This window comes from Balaenoptera borealis, assembly GCF_965194805.1.
Source record: "Balaenoptera borealis genome assembly, chromosome: 20".
In the NCBI taxonomy this organism is placed as follows: domain Eukaryota; kingdom Metazoa; phylum Chordata; class Mammalia; order Artiodactyla; family Balaenopteridae; genus Balaenoptera; species Balaenoptera borealis.
In genome coordinates, this window is record NC_138879.1 from 5,280,081 (window position 1) to 5,305,618 (window position 25,538).

The 25,538-nt window shown below is 51.0% G+C and overlaps 1 protein-coding gene across 8 annotated transcripts in view; it reads right to left on the bottom strand.

The window, feature by feature from the left end:
* The window catches only part of SLC39A11 (solute carrier family 39 member 11), a 423,126-nt gene that overhangs the window by 34,518 nt on the left and 363,070 nt on the right, over positions 1-25,538 (bottom strand). The gene's annotated exons all lie outside the window — the stretch shown is intronic.

A 25,538-nucleotide genomic window follows, 5' to 3' on the forward strand; every position in this document is an offset into this window, starting at 1 on the left:
TTCTTTTCCGGCTTTGTCACTGTCAAAGTTTGGTCAAGTGGGCTAAGTAGGCGGGGTGACGTCTGGCGTTGAGGAATCAGGAGACGGGGGACAGGCCTCTCCCCTGAACCCAGGGAGCCTTGACCTGACCCAGGGAAGAGCAATCCGTTCCCCTGCCGACCGCAACTGCACGGTTATCTATTTGTGCCGAGCGCGTAAGACTGCTCAGACCCCAGGGCAGCGAGGTGAAGTGGGGTGAGGAGAGAGAGGAACATCTACACATACGCACCCAATGTCCACGAGACCCTGTGCTCCCCGGTGAGCCGGCGGCCGAGGGAGAGGGAGAAGCAGAGAGAAAGGCACTGAAAGGTCACAGCTGCATCTCTCAGCAGCATTCTGTCAGCTCTCTTCCTCTCCTCACCCGAACGGGGCTCTGACCTCGCCAGGGTCCGCTTTCTCATGTGAGACCTGTTTGCCAAGAAGTGACAGCATGACACGCAGCTGGAGCGCACCCAGCACAGCGCGAGTGTTCAAATCTGCCAGCATCCCGCTGGTTTTATCAGATGTCAAGAACCTTCGTGGAAACCAAACATCTAGATCAATTTTCAATTCGCGAGAGCCCTCAGACGAAAATGTAAGAAAAGGGCTTCCCTGGTGGCGCAGTGCTTAAGAACCCATCTGCCAATGCAGGGGACACGGGTTCGAGCCCTGGTCCCGGAAGATCCCACATGCCGCAGAGCAATGAAGCCTGTGTGCCACGACTACTGAGCCTGCGCTCTAGAGCCCGCGAGCCACAACTACTGAAGCCCACGCGCCTAGAGCCTGTGCTCCGCAACAAGAGAAGCCACTGCAGTGAGAAGCCCGCGCACTGCAACAAAGAGTAGCCACCGCACACTGCAACTAGAGAAAGCCCGTGCACAGCAACGAAGACCCAATGCAGCCAAAAATAAATAAATAAATAAAACAAGTGGGGCTTCCCTGGTGGCGCAGTGGTTGAGAATCTGCCTGCTAATGCAGGGGACACGGGTTCGAGCCCTGGTCTGGGAAGATCCCACGTGCCACGGAGCAGCTGGGCCCGTGAGCCACAACTACTGAGCCTGCGCGTCTGGAGCCTGTGCTCCGCAACGAGAGGCCGAGATAGTGAGAGGCCTGCGCACCGCGATGAAGAGTGGCTCCCGCTTGCCACAACTAGAGAAAGCCCTCGCACAGAAACGAAGACCCAACACAGCCAAAAATAAAAATAAAATAAATAAATTTAAAAAAAAAAGCATCAGCCTCAAATCCAACCCATTTCCTTAATAAATAAATAAATAAATAAATAAATAAATAAATAAAACAAGTAAATTTATTTTAAAAAAAAAAGAGACTGGAAACTATTGATCGCCTCTGATGAATTTATGAACAAAGGGGTGTCACTTCACTTCTAAAAAAAAAAGAAAATGGAAGAAAAGAAGGGAAGTACTAATGTCGGAAACCAAATCCCCCCTCACCCCCCACCAATTTAGGCTGAGCCTCCCCGTCAGGCACATCCGCCAGCCACCCCCTCTCCAGTTGTCCTCTCGGCCCCCAAAGGGTGTGTGAGCTCCCAGGCCCTCAGAGGGCCACTTCTCCGGAGCTGGCCGTCCCGCACACTCACGGCCTGGGGAAGCTCCTCCCTCGCGCCCTCCCATCTTTAATCAAAACAGACGTGGAGACTGAGGAGCAGCCCGAAAAGAGCGCTCGAACCAGAACCTGCCTACCTGCCGGGAGGGTCCTGGCCTGGAGAGCGCTTGTAAACGTTACTAAAATACTTTATTTAAAAATTAGATCACTAAACCGTCCTCTCCTTGGGTGGTCCCGGAGTGGCAAGCGTCCTGCTTTCCAGAAGGGTGGCAGGTACCGCATTACCTTGGGAAAACCGCTTCATCCTCAGCAACACTGGGTCCACTGGCCAACCGAGACCCCGAGCAAAGGGGACCTCAGTCTCCCCGGCCCCTGGCCCACCTCTGCCGACCGCAGCTGCCCCAGCCATCTTCCCAGAGCATGGAACTGGTCACACCGTCCCTCTGCTTGGAAACCCTCCCCACCATCTACACCAGGGTCAACAAACGATGGCCACTGGCCGCCGCTAACCTGTCCCGTTTCGGTAAATAGAGTTTTATTGGCGCCCGGCCAGACCCCGCCCATTGGTACCACTGTTTACGGCTGCTTGGGGGCTACAAGGGCAGAGCTGAGCAGCCGGTGCAAAGCCTCAACGTTCGCTGCCTGGCTCTTTAGAGACACAGGTGGTCACCTTGCCGTGCCCTCCTCCCTGCCCTGACGCGCGAGGGGACGGTCTCAGTCTGCGTGCCGTGCTCAGGGAGTCTGGGGGGAAGAAGAGGGTGAGGAGAGAGAGGAGGTGGGGCCGGGGTCCCCAGCCTGAAGCCACGACTGGCGGCCACCGCCTCCGGGAAACAGGGCCTGGCAGGAGCCGAGGCAGCGCAAGGCTCTCACCTGCTGAGCGCGCATGCTCTGGGCTTCCGAGACCAAGACCAGGGTCGCTGGGTGCTGTGTACTCGACCTCCCAAGATGCACGGTGCGGTCACTACTGGACTGTGGAGCGTAAACTTAAACTAAAGATGCTGCTTATTCTGAGCATTTTGCTGTGCATTTTCTCATTTATTTAAAGTGCAGTCAGGAAGGCGGCTCCGGGACATTCCCGGAGCCCTGGTATCCTTTGCGGCTTCCTGGTCTAGCCTCCTGTTTCACAGGCTTCAAAGGAACTGTGTCCTGATGTCTCTCAGGGTTGACGGTCCCCGTGACCTCAGGGGCTGGCCACCCTGCCGTCTCTAGGAAGCCTCCGTGGCGCCCCCCTCTGCAGCCCCCAGCACTGGGGAACCTCTGGTCTCGCAATGAGCTGGCTCGGAAACGCCTCGAGAGACAGCGATTCTGTTGGGTTGCAGACCCTGAACCAGTTGAAGCTCGGCTCCCCCCAACTGGTGAGGCCCCCCGGACCCGCTTGCTGTGGGGTTGCAGCTAGCACTCTGTGAGGGGAGGTGAGGTGTCCCCTACCCCCGAGCTGCTTGGTCCTTTCTGTCACCTCCAGTGGTTGAGGTCAGGTGGCAGGAAGATGACCACACGCCAGGGACACTCAGAAGGGCGACTTACAGGGTCCCATCAGGGTCTGTCCACCACAATCTGAAATAGCGTTTTCCCTTTAACCAGCCCTGGGCCACCTGAGAAGAGACATGGGGCTGGGGTCAGCCAGACGACCGTCACTGGGCCGCCCGCAGACAGACTCTGCCATCCTTGCTCTGTGGCCTGGAGGTGGGGGGCCCCCGGTGGGCATCCACTCCACATTCTCCTCCTGGGGCGGGCGGGTCCCTCTCTCTCAGCCGCAGCCTGGCGTGTGGTGTGCGCAGGGCCGCCCTCCCCGTGGTTGAGCGTAGACCTTCCCTGGGTCCTTCCTTCGTTTTCTCCTCTCTTTAAGAGTAATCTGCCCCTTTTCTTGGTCTAGTACAGAATTCCTTGCTTCTCCTTGGCAATCAAGGGAATGGCCTACACAGAGGTCAGAGGTCAGGAATGCCAAGAAGGGCAGAAACGGGACCCTTCGCCCCTCCTCCTGCAGGCCTCCCTGACCTCCTGTCCACAGAGGACCCACCTCCACCGCCACTCCCGGCCATGCTCGGCCTCACTGCCGCCTTGATTTCTCTTCTCAGCGCGTGTGTCCACCTCTGGACACGTTCGCGCTTGCGAGCTCACCATCAGCCCTGCCCGCTCGAAGAAGGCAAACTCCATGGGAGCAGGATACTGCCTGGGGTCCGGCTGGCTGCATCCTGAGCCCAGTGGGCACACGGCAAGTTGTTCCTGCTGGAAACGTCTTTACTCCAGGAGAACCTCGCACAAAGCAGGGTGCGGTGGGCTACACGGTGGTCCCCGAAAGAGACGTCTGTGTCCCGGAACCTGTGAACGTGACTTTACTTGGAAAAAGGGTCTTTGCAGATGTAATCAAGGCTCTGGAGATGAGATCATCTGGGCTTTTCCGGAAGGGCCCTAAATCCAACGGCAAGTGTCCTTATAATTGACAAACAGAGGAGACACCCCAGAAAGAAGGCGGGAAGGAGGGCCGTGTGAAGACGGAGGCCGAGCTGGAATTAGGCTGCTGAGAGCCAGGGGTCCCCTGGAGCCCCCCGAAGCTGGAGGAGACAAGGAAGGATTCTCCCGAGGAGGCTTCAGAGGGAGGGTGGCCCTGCCCTCGTTCTCGACTTCCGGCCTCCAGAACTGTGAGAGAATCCATCTCTGTTGTTTTGAGCCTCTCGGTTTGCGGTAATTTGTTAGGGACAGCCACAGGGATTAATGCGGAGGGAGGAGCATCTGTAACACCTGGATGCCAGGTGGGGCGAAACAGACCCATGTGTGAGGCAAAGAGTCTGCGAGCAGACAAATAATAATTAAGGAGAAAAGCATATATAATTACAGCTTGCAGAGGGCTCAGGAGGAAACAGTTTGGCTGGTGGGATCGAGAGGAAACGAGGGTGAGGGCAGAGGGGGAGGCGGGGCGTTTCGGCCCAGGTCTCAGGGGTGGGAAGGAGTGGCAGAGCTGAGGTCTGCACCTGGGTCCTCACCTGGTCCTGCCTCCGGCCTCTGCCTCAAGTAGCTTCTTCCTTTAATCTACCCCCATCCTCCACCCCACCAGCGGACCATCTTCCTAAAGCACAACCAATAATAGTCACCATTTCAAAGGTGCCTATCAGGACAGCTGCAGGATGTGAGGTGACAGATACGAATTCGCATTCTACAGATCAGAGACCAGAGGCTGGGGGGTTAAGTGACACTTGCACGTTTAAACTGAGATCAGACTCCAAAGCCTGTTCCTCTTTCCCCTGGGCTGCGTGGACCCCTCACCGTCCCCGTCTTATTCCAGAGCCTCCAGGGATGGTCCACCGCCTCACATGAAAAACCCATACTCTTGGGGGAGGACAAATGAGGAGGCTGGGATTAACAGATACACACGACTATATATAGATAACCAACAAGGACCTACTGTATAGCACAGGGAACTATACTCAGTATTTTGTAATAACCTATAAGGGAAAAGAATCTGAAAAAGAACATATATAAGTGAATCACCATGCTGTAAACCTGAAACTAACACGATATTGTAAATCAACTATACTTCAGTTTAAAGAAAACCCCAAACCCTTATACCCCTTGATGGAACACTCAGTGCCCCTAACTCTCATTTCCACATAAATCTTCTTCTAATTTACTGCCACGCACCATCAGGAACCTTCCAATTTACCTATAGAGACCTACTCCCTCTTTTTAGCGCCTCCATGAACCTGTATTTATTATACATAAATATCATTATAGATAATGTTTGTGTTATATTATCACTGCCCACATTTTTTGAGCCCTGCTATGGGTTATGCACCAGACGTTTTACATATATTATCAACTTATTACTACAGCAGCCTCGTGAGAAATGTTTCAGCGTCTGCCTTTCGTACACGGAACTTAGCCCCCCGGGGCCCCAGGTGACGTCTGTCTGAGCCCAATGCATTCTGCTACACCGTACACATAGCATTCTTATTTCTTTCTGCTAATAACATCAACTTTTATACGGCCTTTTATGGTTTTGCAAAGTACTTTTGTGTATGTCATTTGACTTCAAAAACTTCCACTCCCACACGAAGGCATCTCTCTTCAATTTGCCCCCAATAGGGACCAGGACACGGCTGGGTTGGAAGCAGGAGGCCACGCACCCAACTTCCCCTAGTTTCCATCAGTGCCCACTGCCACCAAACCAGCTCAAAGAAGCCCAAAATCCAAGTGTCCAGAACAATGAGCTCGCTGTACTGCAGGGCAAATCCCCGGATCGGATCACCACGGCTGAGCGGTCCCTCTACGAAACACTGAGGCACGGCTGGGGACGGGTCCCCGGCGGGCACCACACCCCTGAGAGCAGACCCCGCCACTCCATGATCCCAGGGGCTCAAGAGACACTCTTCTGTCTGATTCGATCTCTACGTGGCCGTCGGGATGCGCTCGGAAAGGAGAAAATGCAGGTCACAGCGCTCTGCCAGGGCCCCCTGGCCGCAACCCTGGGGCCCGGCAATTTATTACCAGACACGGGCCACACAAGCTCCGTTATCACAGTTACAGCCTTGTCCGGTAACAATGTTGCCTTTCAAATTGTTTTCCGCCTGGGACAGTGGATTTATAAACGGAACTGGTGACTAGGAGTGGAATCGCAGGCTGCAAAGACTAAACGCCTTGTTCTAAGGGGGCCTGGTTTAGTATTATCCTGATAAGATAAACACAGATGATGACCTGCTGGAGGTGGGGTGCTTTTATACATATGTCTCCGTGTCTGCGTTTACTTGGGCACCGGCTGGCGTTCGGGGGCTGCCTCTCAGTCCAAAGGGAGAAGAGAAAGCCATTTTCTGGATCTCTTTCCAGTGAGGAAGTTGCGTATAATTATAAGACGTTAGGTCTGTCTCCCTCTAAACAGCTCAGAAATATACTGATTTGGTTACTTTCCAAAAGGGTGGCCCTAAAATTGTCATGCTGTTTTCAGGGCAGTGAAGCTGGGTGACCCACATGTGGGGTTAACGAAAGCAGGCTCCTACCTTTGTGTATGTTTACAGATTTCCACAATAAAAGCAAAAGTTATATATAAGAGGCAATTCTGGCTGAATAATTACTGAAGCTGGGTGATGGGCATATGGGGATTTATTATTAAAGTTTTCTCCTCCCTGTATGTTTAAAATGTTCCGTGGTAAAAAGAAAAAAAAAAAGGGGAAAAAAAAGCACTTTGGCTGAAAGGCAATGGCTTAAAACCCCCTCTCCTCTCATTCAATCATTCAACAGATGTTTGTTTGTGCCACATACTGTCCGAGGTGGTGGGAAAACAGTGTGGACAGGACAGGGTCCCTGGCCCCGTGGAGCTGACATTATCCCCAAAGTTCAAATATTCCTCCAGTGTGAACTTCTGGCTGGGTTTCCTCCAGGGGACCCTCTGGGGGTGGGTCTTTGTCGGGGGGAGGGGGGGTTTGAAATCATTCTAGACTTTGCTGGGGATTGGGGGAGGGGCTGGCCTCTGGGGAATCTGTCCAGTCTGTTATTCCTAGGAATCTGGGAGCAGGATGGAGGGACAGGGGCTTTAGGAGGCCCCCGCAACGTGCGCTGGGACCTGTTTATTAATGTCATTCATTAATAACAGCCACCCCATTGTCCCTGAGAGGTATTTCCAGAGAGGCTCCAACCCACTGGTCGCCTTGGGGGCCTGCTGTAAACACTCCGGACAAACCGCTGTCTATCCCGTTTTGAAAGGTCTCCGGGGGCCAGGAGACAGAGGCTGGCAACAGCTGCCGGTGCTGTGAACGTTGTCAGCTAGGGACCAGGGGACAAAAGCCTTCTGTGCTGCTCTGTGCTGTTAACTGCACCGCATGTGATTCCTCTTAATTGGCGGCGGGCGGGCAGCTGAAATCCTGGAATTGCCAGCTTTCGCGTTTGCCGCGTACGTTCATCCTTCAGGAGCTGTTTTCAGAATCTGGGTTGAGATGGAGTCCCACGCCTAAAAATCAGTCCAGGGGACACCCCCAAGGGGAAGTCTGCCCTCTCTGGAGCCGCACCTGCGCTAGCTCAGCCAGGGCCAGACAGAAGACGAACGACAGGGCTTCTGGAAAAAACGGGAGCTCTTGGAAGAGGAAGGTCAAGAACGTGAAAACCTGGCTTTGAGGTCAGCATGTCCCCGTGCTCCTTCCAAGGAGCTCCTTCAGGTCGCTGGCTTCTTTGCCAGGAGATGGGCAAGGTTTGCATCCGCTTCTCTCTTTTTTTTTGCAAAGTTCCTATTCTTGAACCCTGTGCTTGTTCTGATGAGTTTGTTTGAAATGAGGAACTGGCTTCGGATTTTCTGGACGGTTTCCCGTCAGGCGGAGAAGGTGATTTTCAGACTCAGAATCCTTAAGTCATTCCCATGGAATCTCTGGGGAGTGAGTGCAGCCGCTCAGGAACCAGACGGTTTGAAGGGAACCTAAAATGCCAGGGGAACATTTGACTGTTTCTAGACGTGGCACCAAACATCTAGAGGTATTTACCCGTTTTGAAGCATCTCCTGGACACGCTACCACAAAAGTGGGGGCCGGGGGCTGCCAGGGAGGGAGGAGTTCAGATGGCACAGCCCCTGCCCTCGGGTTCTTGGACCCTAGCAGAAGAGACATACGACGAGTCCAAGGTGAGCTGACGGGGGGCCCAAGAGAGGGAGAGAGGGAGTCCCCACCCTGGCCCACAGCAGACCTTGCGGCCCAAAGCGCCAAATCAAGCATGGCTTTTATGACACGGCGGCGGGCCCCTTGAACGTTCCACCCCGGGGGCAGAGTTTGGAGATGTGGGCAGCGCTGGCCGCGTCCTGCGGTTCTCATCCAGATGTCTGGCACGATTTCAGCCTGACCCACAATGCCTCCCCAGGAGGTCTGAGACCTGGAATTTCGCCTGGAGAGAGGGAGGCAAAGAGGAAGCCAGCCAAGCCTCTGATGTTGGGTCTATGGGAGATGGGGAGCAGCTGCTCCTTCCCACCGAGGAGGGTGTGCAGGACGGTCTTCAGGGGCAGCTAAGGGGGAAGAGCTCGGGGCCAGTGAGAGCCCTGTCGGAAGAAGCCGAGTGACGCCGTTTACTGAACAGAGACATTTGTCAGCGTGAACAGATCACCAGTTTACCCCGGATGCACCAATCCACGACCTACGCATTTCCACTGATTTGCAAGTGGTTTAACTCTGTTCTTCTGAGTCCGAGCTTAGGGACCTACTGCTTTTTAATCTTGAAGCAGCGCCTGGTACATAGTAGGCTTTCAAAGATTTGAAGGACGTATTGGGTTGGCCAGAAAAGTTCATTCAGGTTTTCCCATAAGATGTTACAATACTGTCTATGGCAGTGGTTCTCAAGTGTGGCGATTTGCCCTCCCCCCGCCCAGGAGACACTGGGCAATGTCTGGAGACATCTTGGGCCGTCACAGCTGTGGGGAGGGGTCCCACCGGCACGTAGTGGGTAGAGGCCAGGGATGCTGTTAAACACCCTACAAGGGACAGGAGAGCCCCCATGACAAGGACAATCCGTCCGAAATCTCAACAATGCCGAGTTCTGGCAATCACTTTTGCACAAAAGCAGGAAGGATGCCTGGGAGAGGATGTGAATTTCTTTTTTCCGAGGAATTTTAAGAATGGATTCCAGCTGTCCTTGTGGGTTTGGGAGTCTGGGGTGAACAAAGAAGACTGAAATGGGCAACTTGATCTCTTGAGCTCCGTCACTGCCCGTCACCAGGCACCAGAGCTGTGGATCGCCTCCTCTTTGTTCTTCTGCCTCTTTCTCCCACTCAGGTTTATTTCGTAGGCTTTTCCTGAAATGTTAGGGGCTTTCCATCAGGAGTGGACCCTTTCCAAACCATAAGGCAGTAAAAAGTCCCACCCATGGGACCAATGTTCCTGTTGTGTCTGTGCTTCGGGATGGAGACAGACAACAACGTAAACCCTGTGTATCAAAATCAATCCCTCTAGACTCAAGTTCCAACCTGCAGAAACTCTACGGCCAAGTCATGAGGTGCAGAGCTGATGGCCTTTTCATTACAGCAGTTCTGCAGGGGAAAGAGGGGGCAGAACTATGACAGTAGGAACACAAGCAGGCAAAGGAACACCTTTAAAGGGGCATCTTCCTGCCCGGGTGAAAGAAACAACAGCAGGGGCCCCGCCCATGGGTGAGACCCTCGGGCCGTCTCTGCCCCATGGGGTTCCAAGCGTGTCACCCACATTCTTTGTCTCGACACCAGGCCTGTGAAGCACACACAGTAAGATTTTCTTGTTCCAAACCACTGTTCTGATGCGCTGAAGTAGTTCTTCTAAGGCCAAACTGAGGAGCAGGCAGATCCAGTCTAAATCCTTTTCAGAAAGTGGGAACATCCCTTTGTGAACCAAGATGGACTCAAGGTTTTTAGGGACCAAGACCTTGAATGAATGTAGGAGAAGTTTAGCTACCTTCCACCTCAGCATCTCTTTGGGAGAGACTTAGAAATTAATTTGTTGGTTTGATGATCCCTAAAGCTACTTAGAAATTAATATGTTGGTTTGATGATCCCTAAAGCTATTATTTTTACTATGAAGTATATGCTACATGCATGACGCTGTTCTGAGCAACTGACGCGTATTGACGTTGACACGAGGGAGATAGTCTTATCATCCCCAGTTTACAGATGATGAAACCACGGCACAGAGATGTCGAGTAACTTATTCAAGGCCACGCAGCTCATCAATGGCAGAGCCCAGACTTGGACCCAGGAAGGCTGGTTTCAGAGTTCATGTTTGTAACACTGTGCTAAGCTACCTCTCTGGAGAATAACTCTCCAGTTCTTCACCATTTAGACTAAAGAAGTAAAGGAAGCAGCTAACTTCACAGGTCCTAAGAAATAACAGTAAAAAGCAGTATTTTGCAAACTTTGAGTTTGCAAAGTGCTGGGCAGTTTACCAAGTACTTTTCTTCAATATGATCTCCAGTGGGTCCTGCAAGGCCCTGAGTTTGATGGTTGCCTCTATGCATGCAATGATGCTATCACCAAAAAGAGCCAAAGCACCATCTCTGTGTGTGTGTTACATCCAAGAAGGACCAATGGAATCAACCATGAAGGACCAAGAGTATGAAGGCCCCCTCTCATACCTCAGAGTGACCAGGAAGTTCTCTCTGGGGACCCCCACTCCCCCACTCTCAGTCCATGCGGCTCGGCGGAGGCTCCATGCCAAGCTCCGGAAAGCAGGCTGAGATGCCACTCTGGACAACGGTTTTAGTTCCATCCTTCCAGTCCCAGTAACTGGTTCAAGGGGGAGTACATGATGTAAGTTGGTCTAATCAGACCCCAAGAGAGCTACTGAGAGGAGACGAACTGTCTCTGTCGGACTTGAACCTGGGAGGACACAGGACTGGAGACGTTAGCAGGAAGCCATCTTGCCACCAGGGAGAACCTGAGAATCAAGCCAACGCTGAAGAAGACAGAGCTGAGGGAGAGAAAAACAAGCAGAGGCCTGATGTTACAATTTGTGGCCCTGGATCAAACTGTTCCTGAAGTCAAATCCCTGAAGTCTTCATGTTGGTGAGCCAGTAAATTCTCTTTTCAGCTTCAGACAGTATGCATTATGCTTCTGTTTCTTACAAATGATAGAAATGAAAACTAAAAATATCTTATTAAAACAGTTGCAAAAGGACACTATACTGGTTGGCAACAGAGTGAGGAAAAGGTTAGTCACTGAGATCCTGCTCCCTCTCCCCATACCTCTACCTAAAAGGAGAATGTAATGGTAGGAGAGCATGGGAAAGAAATGGGGTTGGGTTTGTTATTTTTTTTAATTTATTTTTGGCTGTGTTGGGTCTTTGTTGCTGTGCACGGGCTTTCTCTAGTTGCGGTGAGCGGGGGCTATTCTTCGTTGCAGTGCACGGGCTTCTCATTGTCGTGGCTTCTCTTGTTGCAGAGCACAGGCTCTAGGCGTGCAGGCTTCAGTAGCTGTGGCACGTGGGCTCAGTAGTTGTGGCACATGGGCTTTAGAGCGCAGACTCAGTAGTTGTGGCGCACGGGCTTAGTTGCTCCGCAGCATGTGGGATCTTCCCCGGCCAGGGCTCGAACCCGTGTCCCCTGCATTGGCAGGCGGATGCTTAACCACCGCGCCACCAGGGAAGCCCGGGGTTGGCTTTATAGGAACTATTTCGATAGGAGCAGTAGATTATCTGTGAATGTCATTAGTTAATTCATGGAATTGGTTCCTCTGTGAGTTATTCATCAACCCTCCCATCTATAGCCACATGGTACCCTCGACACCAGCTAGCCATTTGCAATTATTGGCTCTGGGTGACGGGCTGGACGGATAAGGGTGCATGGGTTGGCCCATCTCCTCTACCTGAAGGTCAACATAAAGGGTCTGGCACCCCAGCAGATGGAGGGCTACCTAGCTCAGTGGCAAAGGACTAGACGCGTCTTCCCAAACACATTCACTACCGCAAAAAGCTTTCGCTTGGACCAGTTACTTCTTTATGAATTCTGGACTGAAGACACGCAAACAGGGTAAAGATCAAGCAAGTGTCACTTGCTCCCCGTGATTCTCTTCTCCACGTATTTCTCTCTGGTTTCACAGCCCCCAGGAAACCCTCAGCGATTTTCTATCCCCCAGCATGCATGGCTCCCAGCTCCGAGCCGTCTGTGGAAGTCCAATTTGAGTGTGAGGGGCCAAGTAGGTAGATGGGGCCCCCGGGGTCTGTGAGGTGCTGGGACTGGCAAACAGCTGCCTGCCGGCACCCTGGGTTTCAGACGTGGGGTCGCATGGTGTTTGTTTTCCTGCTGATTGAATTACTCATGCCTCATTTGCCCACTTCCCTGAAACAATCTTTTCTGGATGCATTTAGAAACCTGAGTCTCTGTGGTTTGTCTGGACTGGTTTCTATTTGTGGAGGAGAGTTCACTTGTCTAGAGCAGAGAAAAATGGGTCCTGCAGAAGTCACGGTATCCCTGGTTTCCCGTCACATATATTCCTGCTGTTCTCTCCAGCAATCAGTGTTCCCCATGGAATGCTTTCATTCCCACTGGAAGCTCCCGATGGAACAGGGGCGGGGGTGATGGGGGAGCTGGGAAATCTTGCCAAATCTGCAATGTTCCTAAATGATTCTCAATTCTCAGAGAACAAGAAACACATTGCAAGCTTCAAGGGCAGTGGCAGAACAAATAATTACTGAGTCTGTTGGTAAACAGACCCAGAGAAGACAACTGAATTCAGCTTGTTCACTCCTGCCTGTCAGACAGAATTTAATACCATCCTGTTTCTGTTTTTCTTCTACCCGTGACCCAAGTCACAGCTTGCTTAATTTCTGTTTACACTGTAAGCCTCGTGGTGATGGAGGGGAAGAGAGGTCTGGTCAGAGTGGGGGAAAGGACACGCTTTCCCAGAAGAGCGCCCGGTAGACCAGCGCTTCTTAACCCACAAGGGTCCTCAGCCTGGACAGCCCAGCCCCATTAACTCGGAATCGCTGCAGGGGAGAATCTAGAAATCAGTGCGTTCATGTCCCCCAGGTGATTCCAACGTGCAGCCAGGTTTAGAACCACTGCCCGAGAGCTACGCTATCCAATGTGGCGGCCACGAGCCACATGTGGCTGCTGAGCGTTGCAAACATGGTGCATCCGAATCGAGATGTGCTGTGCATGCAAAGTCCTCACCAGATTCCCAAGAGTCAGCATGAAAAAGGCAACGTAAACTACATCATTAACAATGTTGTTATGTTGATTACAATGAAAACAATGTGGGCCTGTCCTGAGTGAGAATGGGTGTCTGTGTGTAGGCAGGACCATGTGGGTAATGCCGTGCGGTAGACCAGAAATCCATAAGGAAGCCCTCCGGGAAGAGAAAGACAGAAGAAACACTCGCATGACTTAAAGCAACTCTTAAGACATCATCGGGCTTCCCTGGTGGCACAGTGGTTAAGAATCCACCTGCCAGTGCAGGCGACGCGGGTTTGATCCCTGGTCTGGGAAGATCCCACATGCTGTGGAGCAACTACGCCCAGGCACCACAACTACTGAGCCTGCGCTCTAGAGCCCACAAGCCACAACTACTGAGCCCATGTGCCACAACTACTGAAGCCTGTGCACCTAGAGCCCGTGCTCCGCAACAAGAGAAGCCACCGAAATGAGAAGCCCGCGCACCGCAACAAACAGCAGCCCCCGCTCGCCACAACTAGAGAAAGCCTGCGTACAGCAACAAAGACCCAATGCAGTCAAAAATAGATAAAATAAAATAAATATATTTAAAAAAAAAAAAGACATCATCATTTTCATTTATAAGGAGCACAAATCCCTAATCATCCCCCTGAGCACACCCACACCCACACGGGCACATAAGCTTGTTGTGGTACATCGTCCTGAAGTCTTGGTTCATTTTCTCTCCACCAAAGAGAACATGATAAGGAAGGCAAATTCTGTGGTGTGGAACTAGAGTTTCCAAGAAAAAGTCACAGTTCGGACTTGAAACCTCTTTTTAATCCATTCTTCTCAAGCACGGCCAAAAGATATCCTCAAAGTATAACCGGTTTAAATGATAAAATTTTTATCAGCAAGAGGCAAGTCACTAGAACTTAAAGATAAACGCATAATCAATGATAATCTCCGAAGAACAATAAAGAACTACACAGTCATAATCTTGTACCAGACATGGTGATCAGTTTGCTTGCCAAATCCAGTATGCCAGTCTGCTCCACCCCATTTCCCTGTGTTCCTGCCTGAATTCTGGACTTTGGCAGAGAATTTCCTGAGCAGCCCCAGAGATTCCCACGTGTGATGGTTCATTTTACGTACCAGCTTGACTAGTCCACAGGGTGTCATGATATTTGGTCAAACATCATTCCAGGTGTTTTTGAAAGAGTGTTTTTAGATGAGATTAATATCTTTTTTTTTGGCTGCGTTGCACGGTTTGTGGGATCTTAGTTCCCTGACCAGGGACTGAACCCGGGCCCTGTCACTGAAACTGCCGAGTCCTAACCACTGGACTGCCAGGGAGTATCCAAGATTAATATCTTAATTGGTAGAGTAAAGCAGATTGCTCTCCACAATGTGGGTGGGCCTCATCTCATCAGTTGGAAGACTGATTAGAAGAAAAAGACTGACCCTTCCCGGAATAAGAAAAAAAATCTCCATCAGACTGCCTTTGGACTAGAACTGCACCCCATTGGCTCGTCTGAGTCTCAAGTCCGCCAGCCCAGAGGGGCAAATTTGAACTTGCCAGCCTCCTTAAGTGCATGAGATAATTCCTTATAATAAATCTTTTTCTATATATATATATATATATATATATATATATATATATATATATATATATATATATATATATATATGTACACACGCATCCTACTGGGTTCTGTTTCTCTGGAGAACCATGAATAATCCATCATGCCATTCCTAAAGTCTCAACTGCAGTCTGTCACCTCACCTCCTAACACTGGGGATGGTCTCAGGGAGGAGTGGCTCAGTGTCTTGTCCATGATGCCTGAGCTCACAGCAGCTGAAGCGCCCACATCCCCCTGACTAAAGCCATAGCAGCCCTGGGGGAGGGGGGCGGGGATAGGTAATACAATTCAGAAGCATGAGGAAGGTGGACTTGGACCAAACAAGCAGGAGATGAAGGAATCATGAGATCAGTTGCTTATCCTTTCTTCTACCACCCCTTTTGCACCTTCCAACACACAGTTCTGAGACTCAGCAGTCCCATTCAGTCTCTCTGAAGATGTTCTTCATGACCCAGGACTGAGAAGAGAGAATTACTTTTTTGAGAAGCTACAACCATCTCAATGATATGCCTTCGATCTCCTTTTTGCCTTTCCTGTGCCATTCACTTCTTTTCCCCCTCACTCTTGCTTCTCTGGGAGTGTACCTCCTAATAAATTGTAGAATGTCATCTTTGCCTTAGGCTCTGGTTTCTAAGAAACCCAGGATCAGATATTCATCCTTTTTCTTCTTCAATTCATTTGCTTGACCAGGAAAGAGCTAAGCTCTTTTTTGTTGGGAGCGCCCACACATTGGACCAGGAGTGGATACCCAGCCCAAGGTGAATAGAGGCTGGTCCTGGACCTGTTGTTTGAGGGTCCCTCCCTGAACAAAGACGAGATGAACCAAATATCTTCCCTTTCTCAGTTAATTAAAATTTAACAGAGAGAGGTGTACTCAATGGACAGTGGTTGTTGGGCAAAGATATTACGGACTGACTGACTGACTGACTGCCTTATTGAGCCGTGCATTAAATGCAAAGAATGTACGTAAGTATGTGCATGTGAGTGTATGAGAGAGATTTTCTAGACCTTATTTCAGTTGTTCACTAGGCTGCTGGTTTTCTTGCTCCTAATCTCCTGTATCCTTTCAATGAATGTCCCTTTTCACTAGAGCTAGTTTCTGATCAATCTGAATTTAATCCCTTTATAAGTAACCTGCTTGTCCTACCTGGACAGTTTTGTGACATTTTATTTACCTTTGTAATTCAAAAAATTTCCAGGGATATGTCTAATTGTGAGTTTCTTTTCATTAAATTTACCTGAAATGTGGTAAGTTCTCTTCCACTGCATCCTCAGACTTTTTTTCCCCCTCCAGGTCCCTAAAATTTTTCATTATAGCTTTGATTGTTGTTCCTATTCTAATTGATCTGGTTGCCCCTTTGGGAACACATGGAAATCTCAGAGTGATCTATCCCACCAAACACACCTATTACTTGCCCTCTGTCTCATTTTAATCTATCTTTAATCTATCCTTTTCCACTTCTCATTTTTTAAATAGAAAGTCTTCTAAAAGGTAACAGGGAAAGAACATTTGATGTATCGTTAGAACCAGCTAAAATCTTGGATATGGCCCTACCAGAAAGCAGTGCTTGTGATTCCGAGGTTTGAGTTTTTGGTCTGCTTTGAAAGGTTTCCCATGCTTTGCTGGGTGATATGAGGAACCTTCCAGACAGCTTACAGGTAATCCTGTAAGCTTACAGGTAATCCTCCCCTGGAAAGCTGTAGCACTTCTCTGTTACTCCATCTATAAAGACCCTTGGTCAAAGGATATGCTTTCATGTATTAAACTAAACCACAGAGGGAAACAAATTGAATTTTTACCTTGAAAGTGAATACCATGGGTCACAGTTGAGACATGACCAGCAGCAGGATGGGACAGGCCAGGGAAGGCCAGGACCGACAATATGGACAGACTAGACATTGTAGGAGTAATGGGGAGAGGTGAGGTCGGTGGGTATCAGGACAGCATGTAAGAAGAGTTAACCCCAGGTAGGGAAACAAAAGTCAAGATCCCGTCGATAAGGGGAAATGGGAGAAGGCAGTACCAGTGAGGAGGAACAGAGAAGCAGCTCAAAATTCATGCAGACAAGACAGTTTAAAGAGTCCATGTGAAGGTAAAGGTAGAGGAGAAGAAGCAGGTTCAAGCATGCAGAACATGCCATCTGAGCCTGGGGCAGTGAGGCTCAGCGCCCATGGAGTGCACGAAGGATGAGGACTTCTGTATCCATAGACCAGGTGGGTAATGGGGTCAGAATCCAGGCTGAAGGAATTCATAGCCAGAACCTAAAACCCAGGTCAGAAACTAAGTATCAAGGTGGGAGCCAAGTACAGGGGAGGGGTCTGACAACGAGTCTCACTTTGATATTGTACACGCATCGTATACAGCAGGAACTACTCCTGCATTCTTTGAACAGAATGTAGATGGGAGAGTTTCGAGGGTAAGTGACAGGCCAACCAACTATCCCAGAGAAGGCATTGGTCATGAGCCATACTTTCCCTAGTACTGATTAGCAATTGCTGGGTCAGCAGGGTAAAACCCAAAGGGTTCTCATATTCTGTTCCTAACTAAATGATCAAACTCACCATTCTCTTCTTCTCCCTTGGAATCCCAATCTGTGTGAGAGGCACTAACATCTAGCTGTACAAATCCAAAAACATTAGGAGGTTTTCTAGTCAGTCATTCTCATTCCTTATATCTAATTGGACTCCAAGCATTACCCTGATGCTAAAACCAGACAAAGACATCACTAGAAAATAAAACTAGAGAGCAATATTTCCTATGAATATAGATGCAAAATTCCTCAACCAAACCAAATATTGCAACGTATAAAAAGAAGCTATACATCATAACCAAGGGAGATTTATCCCTGGAATGCAAGATTGGTTTAACAACTGAAAATCAATGCAATATTCCATATCAATAGGATTAAAAAAATGAAAACCAAATAATTATCTCAATAGATGCAGAAAAAGCACTTGACAAAATCCAACACCATTTCATGATAAAAACCCTCAACAAACTAGGAATAGAAGGGATCTTTCTTGACCTGACATAGAGCATTTATGAACAACCCACAGCTAACATCATGCATCATACTTAATGGTGAAAGACTGAAATCTTTCTTCTTAAGAACATGAGTAAGACAAGGATGTCCACTCTTACCAGTTTTATTGTGGAGCACGGGCTCTAGGTGCGTGGGCTTCAGTAGTTGCAGCACGTGGGCTCAGTAGTTGCGGCTCACAGGCTCTAGAGCACAGGCTCAGTAGTTGTGGCTCACGGACCCAGCTGCTCCGCGGCATGTGGGATCTTCCCGGACCAGGGCTCGAACCCGTGTCCCCTGCATTGGCAGGCAGATTCTCAACCACTGCGCCACCAGGGAAGCCCCGACAGATTAACTTTAAAAACATTATATTAGGGCTTCCCTGGTGGCGCAGTGGTTGAGAATCCGCCTGCCAATGCAGGGGACACGGGTTCGAGCCCTGGTCCGGGAAGATCCCACATGCCGCGGAGCAACTGGGCCCGTGAGCCACAACTACTGAGCCTGCGCGACTGGAGCCTGTGCTCCCCAACAAGAGAGGCCGCGACAGTGAGAGGCCCGCGCACCGCGATGAAGAGTGGCCCTCCCTTGCCACAACTAGAGAAAGCCCTCGCAGAGAAACGAAGACCCAACACAGCCATAAATTAAATAAATAAATAAGCCCTCCTTCCTCCTTGATAGTCTATAATTTAAAAATATATATATATATATTAAGTGGAAGACACCAGTTACAGAGGACCGCATGTTATAAAGTTCCATATATACCTAAATATCTGTCTATCTATCTATCTACAACGAGAGGGGCCACAATAGGAGAATCTGTAGATAGAAAGTAGATTAGGGGTTGAAGGGGTCAAAAAGAAATGGGGAGAGGCAACTGCTAAAGGGTACAGAGTTCCTTTTTCCTTTTGAGGGTGATAAAAATGTTCTAAAATTGACTGCGGTGATGGCTGCTCAACTCTGTAAATAAACTAAAAACCACACCAATCTGTGTACCTTACAATGGGTGAATTACACAGTATGTGAATTATATCTCAGTAAAGCTGTTACCAAAATATGTTATTAGGTATATTTATAATGGTTATAACAAATGTTAATTTTTCAAGCATTGTCTGGTACACACCGAGGGGCATGTCATGCCAGGTTCCTTTTTAGTCTTTAGGTGGGGACTCGGGTAAACTCTCAGAGTGTATTAAGGCGGCAGAAGACCCAGGTTATGGACCGTCATGTGGCGTTACCGAGATGTCCACATGTTATACGGCACACAGGTTGCAGCGACGACGTCATGGTTCTCTAGTGACATAAACTGCTCGTGTATCACCAACAAGCAGATGCCGTAAGGACCTAGAGTCAGAAGAGAGACATGCGCCCCCAGCTACCAGCCAGCCCCTGGGTGGGGGGGTCTCCACATGCTGCAGCCACAGCCGCCTGCACCCTCAAACCAGCTGCTGGGGTTGTTAACAGCTCCCGAGGGTCAAGTGCCAGCTGCCCAGAAGAGACTGACCTTCTCGGCTGTGTACTCCTCAAGGCAACCCCATTTTACAGATGAGGAAACTGAGGCTAAAGAAGAAAGCTTGAGTTTGAACACTGCGTGTGTTTAGACCCCGGAGAACAGTAACCCTTTGTAATCACGGGGCTGCTCCCTGAACCTGGCCGGAAGGTGGGCCCGCCAGGAGCCCGCAAACTGTGCACCTCCTGCCCCTGCCCCAGGTTCAGACCTGGGTCCTCGGGGCTGCCCACCTGCCTGGCTGAAGAGGGAACGTGGATGCAGGAGGCCAACCATGAGAGGTTCACTTGGTCGAACAACAATTGACGGAAAAGTCTGGAATCACAGACCTTTATATGTACATATTCAACATCACCTCACCTGGCAACACCACAGCTCCTTGACGCTCACTTTTTCTCCCCCAATTTCTTTCTGCTCTCCTTCATGCAGGGCTGAGTAACCGGGGCAGCCACTCAGGGGCCTGGGCACCAGGAAGGTCAGGGTCGGACACACACTCCCCAGGCACCCGGCCATGATCAAGTGGGGCCCTGGGAGCCTATGAGGGTCTGCACTCCTCCAGAAAGCACCCCTGCCTTAAACAGCAGATAAAAAGCACCATGACAACGTTCCTCAAGAAACTAAAAATCAAATTCCCACGTGGTACAGCAATTCCACCTCTGGGCACACACACAGAAGAATTCAAAGTAGGGTCTCAAAGAGATATTTGTGCTCTCGTGTTCACAGCAGCACTATTTACAATAGCTAAGCTAAGAGGTGGAAGCAACCCAAGTGTTCGTCGACAGAGGAATGGATAAACAAAATGTGGTCCATACATACAACGGAATATTATTCAGCCTTCAAAGAGAAGGAAATTCTAACACAGGCTACAACACGGGTGAACCTTGAGGACATTGTGCTCAGTGAAATAAGCCCGTCATAAAAAGACAAATATGAAATGACTCCCTTTCTGAGGTCCCTATAGAGTAAGCAGTCAAATGCCTAGAGACAGAAAGTAGAGTGGTGGTTGCCTGGGGCTGGGGTAGGGGGATGGGGGATTGTTGTTTATGGGGACAGGGTTTTAATTTTTTAAGATGAGAAGAGTTCTTTGGGCTTCCCTGGTGGTGCAGTGGTTAAGAATCCACCTGCCAGTGCAGGGGACACGGGTTCGAGCCCTGGTCCGGGAAGATCCCACATGCCGCGGAGCAACTAAGTCCATGCGCCACAACTACTGAGCCTGTGCACCTAGAGCCCTCGAGCCACAACTACTGAGCCCATGTGCTACAACTACTGAAGCCCACGTGCCTAGAGCCCGTGCTCCGCAACAAGAGAAGTCACCGCAACAGAGTAGCCCCCGCTCGCCGCAACTAGAGAAAGCCCTCGCGCAGCAACGAAGACCCAACGCAGCCAAAACAAAAAAAAAAAAGATGAAAAGAGTTCTGGAGATGAAGAATATGATGGTTGCACAATAATGGGAACGTACTTAATGACACAATCATACACTTAAAAATGGTTAATTTTATGCTATGTATAGTCTACCACAATTACAAATTTTAAAAATAAAATGAAACAAAACACCATGACAGGTTGAGAGAGACATCACAGAACAAAGGAAGAAGCTTTTTTCCTGCTTTTTGAACAAGAGAGCCTGCATTTTCATTTTGCATGAGGTCCTGCCAATTATGTGGTCTTTTGCCCTCCTGCAATAAAAAGCCAGCATTTCTTTCGTTGTCATTCACCTGCAATGAAATGCTGGCCTTAAGAGGATGCATTCTCTGAAGCGGTGCCTCTCTCCCCTGACTTAGGAAAGCCGCAGCCTTGGGAAGCATAACACCCTTCGGAAGGGACAGTGGGAACGGGGTGGGGGGGTCCCCTAAGCCTTTCTTCTCCACTTTCCTTCTAGAACCGTGGTTCTCACGCCGTGGGGTGCAACCCAGCACAGGGGAACCCTGTTGAAAATGCTGATTTGCCCTCCCACACCCCACCCTGAGATGGTCAAGGGCGAAAGCTGGCCCGGAGGGGGCTGAGGTCATTGTGCCAAACAGAAGGCTCGGGCCGCAGCAGTTCCCGGTGCCAGGCTGGGTCAAGGGGCATTTTGGCCAGTGGTCTTGAGCAGGCAGCAGTGGTGTGACATTAGGGAACGAAGTGGCCTTGGGCATGTCACTGTCCTTCTGTTCCTCTCCTGCATGAAACGAGGCTCTCTGAGGCCTCTGCCAGAGCCAATGCTAAGTCAGAAGGTCACCACGCATTTGTAACATGACATTTGTAACTTGGCCTCTGTGACTTTTTTCATCGCTTCCCCCTTCCCTGCACTGAAAACTAAGTCAGGCCCTCAGTCTCCTGCGAAACCTCACCCCACCCCCTGCGCAGGTCCAGGGCCACCTCCGACTCCCCTACCTGCAGGCAGGCAGGCATGACATCTTGCAAACAGGGAGCTGGGTGGAGGCCCCCAGCCCTCGGTTCTGGACAGAACTAAAAACCCGACGACCTATCTGATGGACTTAACACCAAAGAAAGGAAATTTGTCTTTTAAGAACAAGTGAGAAGCCGATGACTGAAGTCCCAAAGAATTTTGTGGTTGGACCTTTTTTCCTGTTGTTTGTTTTCTGGCACAATCTGTCTCTGTTTCTGAGCCGAGGGCCGTGTTCCCCGTGACAAAGGCCTCTTTCTTATGACAGTTTAATAGCTCCAGTGCAGGGGACAGCCCGGACTCCCGCGGGCCAGCGTCTGAAGGCAGCCTCTCAGAAAAGGAGAAAGCTGCTGCTTTCCTCCAGTTGGGTTCAAATTGAACTGAGAGAGGCCTAAGGAAAAAAAAAAAAAAAAACTAAAACCAAACCAAACCCGAGCCTCCTTTTGAAATAGGAAATGAAGACCAGCAAAGGGGTGGGGAAAACAAAATGCATCGGGATAGAGAAGAAGATGGATTCAAGCGTCATGCTCAGAGCTTTCCATCCACCGCGGGAGGAGGTGAAGAAAGCCTAGTGGGGCTTGGAAGATGTGGATGGACACTGGGGAGACCCTATCTATCGGTTCCCTGTGGCCACTGTAACCAAGGACCACAGATTGGGTGGCTTAAGACAACAGAGATTTATTCTCATGGTCCTGGAGGCTAGATGCTCAAAAGCAAGGTGTCAGCAGGGCCATGCTCCCTCTGAAATCTCTAGGGAAGGATCCTTCCTTAGCTCTTCCAGCTTCGGGCGGCGGCCGGTAGCATTTCTTGGCCTCTGGCTGTGTCACTCTGATCTCTGGTTCCATCACCACGTGGCCGTCTCCCCTCGGGGTGTCTCTGAGTTGTCACCCGGCGTCCTCCTCTGTGTGTGACTTTTCTCCTTGTCGAATAAGGACACCAGTCGCATTGGATTTAGGGTCCACTCTAATCCACTGTGATCTGATCTTAACTCTCTACGTCTGCAAAGACCCTCCTGCCAACTAAGGTTACGTTCTCGGTACTGGGGGTTAGGACTCAACATTCTTCTCTGGGGGATGCCATTCTACTACAACACCGTCGTTCTAAAGACCCGCCCCCCCCACCACCACCTCTCCGTGTCCTGGAGCCTGTAGGCAGGTAACTCTTCCTGGGGAGCTCTGGCCTCGCAGTGACCCAGCCCAGCCGTCTGTCCGCTTTCCAGGAGGTGAAGTCCCAAAGAATTTTGTGGTTGGACCTTTTTTTTGTTTTACCTTTTTAGCTGGAAGTTGGTCATGACCTAGCGGCCGCCCGGAGCATCTTGGTGCCGTCTCTTTGCAGCGCTCTCTTCTCGCTCCCTCTTCCCCTCAGCCCTTGCTGCCTGGAGGCACCTGGCAAGGGTTACGGTTCCCTACTGTGGCAACAAATGCCAGGAGTGATGTGCCACACGATCTTGAACATGTATGTTTGCTGCCAGTGAGGCTGGCTGGAAAACCTGCCCCTCCCTGAAGAGCTTTCACATCTGCTTCTGTTTCCCAACTCGCCCAATGAGACATGATTTTAAAGACGCTCTGGACAGTGGAATCAGAACTCCTGGAGCCGACGCTCAAAGTGCTTACAATGGGAAATTACACACTTTTTACAATGGCGCTGACCTCCTTTCCCACACCACATTGGGGGCCAGTTTTCAAGCCTCTACGGTCACAGGAGGCAGGAGGGTGTCAGGGTTAAGGGCACAGGCTGCAGGGCCGGGTTGCCTGGGCTCAAATCCTGCCTCTGCCCTCACTCCCTTGTGCCTTGGGGCACATCCTGCATCCGTAAAATGGGCACAGTGATTTCTCCCTCACAGGCGGCTTTAAGGATTAGTGAATTCCCCAGGAGTCAAGGAGCACAGGATCTGCCCGTGGAAAGCACTCAGTACATGTTAGCTTTCGTGACTGTCCCATGATTGCCAGAGGCAAGGGTGGGGTGAGAGAGCCAGCAGGGGCAGAGGTGTTAATTCAAAACGTGCCACCTGCCGTAAGCATGACCTCAGGGAAAGTTCCCAGGCTCTGTGTCCTCCCCTCTTTACTGGGATGGCAGTAAAGACTGAGCAGTGCATGTAAACAGCCCCTAAAGGCAGCCACTAGTGCCACGTGGCGAACCCACCGATGCGCCCAAGCTGCCTCTCTTGGCTGGCCCGGCAAAATGCAGTGCAGTCAACACCAGCAGCCCAACCGAACGCTGCCCACGGCTCTGAAAAGCACAGTCGCTCTCGGCCTCTCGCCGCTTGTAACGAGCTGTCCAGGAGGATGGACCGGGCAGCGATGGGACTAGAGGAGGGAAAAGTCTGTGTCATCTCCAGCGCCTGGGAAAGCCACAGAGAAACGACGCTGCTGTTCTCAAAGAGCCTTGCGGGGTCCGAGCCTCCCCTGAAGCCTGCTTCAGGCTAAACGGAGTGCACGTTGTGTAGAGATCGGTCCCCCGTGCCAAGACGGCCAACCCTGTCGCCGGGGACTTGGGTGGAGATGGCCGGGGGCCGTGCAGGGGGAGGGGCCCGGCATAAACGGCTCCTCGTGCTGCTGCTGGAGAGGGGCTGCCTCCGGGCAGACACAGGAGGGCACTCAGGGCCTCCCTCCCTGTTCTGGGCGTGTAACTCGTGCGGTGACACGGGGGGGCCTGAGAGTGAGTCCAGGGAACTGGGGGGGGGGGGGTGGGGGGGGCAAGAGGGAAGCAGCAGCTCGTGCCGTCTGGACGGGGCTGCCCGCTAGAAAACCACCTGCAGAATTCAGGCGGGCCGTCGAGGCCGGGTGTAGAGCAGCCCACTCCCAGCCCGGTCCTGGGTCCCCCGTAGGGTAGAGAAGAGGCTCCAGGTGAGGGTGCGGGATGGACAAATAGCTACATTCACTGAGCAGGACCAGGGCAAGAGCCAACCAGCACGCCAACTCCGCGCTGAGACACGACAGCAGAATCAGCCTGGGAGGGCCAAGGCGGGGGGGGCGGGGGGGACGGAGGGGAGGGTACTAAGGCCTAGTGTCAGGCATGGAGCCCACGACACGGGAGAGCAGAAGCGACACCTAGAGACCCCGGCGTCCTGGACCCGGGCCTCTGGCCTGCGTGCTGGGTCCACACGGACTGTGGAAGACGCTTCTGAACCGGTTCTCTTTCGGGGGTGGGGGGGGTGGCGAGGGGGGACACGGAGCTCTTGTCCTGGAGGCCGGGCTGGGACAGGGATGGGCTGGGCATCTCTCTGGAGTGTAGTGTCTGAAACAGGCAGGCCAGGAAGCAAACATCACAGCCACACTGTATACAGCCTTCCTACACGCCGGCCCTGTGCCGGGGCTTTGCGCGTATAAACTCAGTTAATTCTCAGAACGATCCATTGAGGTAGAAACGATTATTATTCTTCTTTTGCAGATTAGGAAACAGAGGCACAGGGGAAAAAAAAAAAAAAAAAAAGCAACGCATCAAAGTCGTACAGCCAGAGACCTAGGAACATACCTGGCCCTTCGCCTTACCAGCTCTGAGGCTGTGGACAGAGCACCTCTCGGTGCCTCAACTTTCTTGTCTGTAAAATGGGGCAACTCAGGGGTCCTTCCCCCATGAGTATTCTCATGGAAAAGCCAACAAGAGAACGAAGGGCGAGGACAGTGCAGAACGGAGCACACAGCAAGCACACGGCGGAGACCACCTATGGTTGTAACGCTCGGCATTCCTGTGGTTTAAGGGCCGAGAGGAAGGGGATCGGCCCTGGGAAGGGCTCCTGCGATGATGATGTTTGGGGAATGGAACTTTCAAGGTTAAAATAAACTCTTGGGGGCTTCCCTGGTGGCGCAGTGGTTGAGAATCTGCCTGC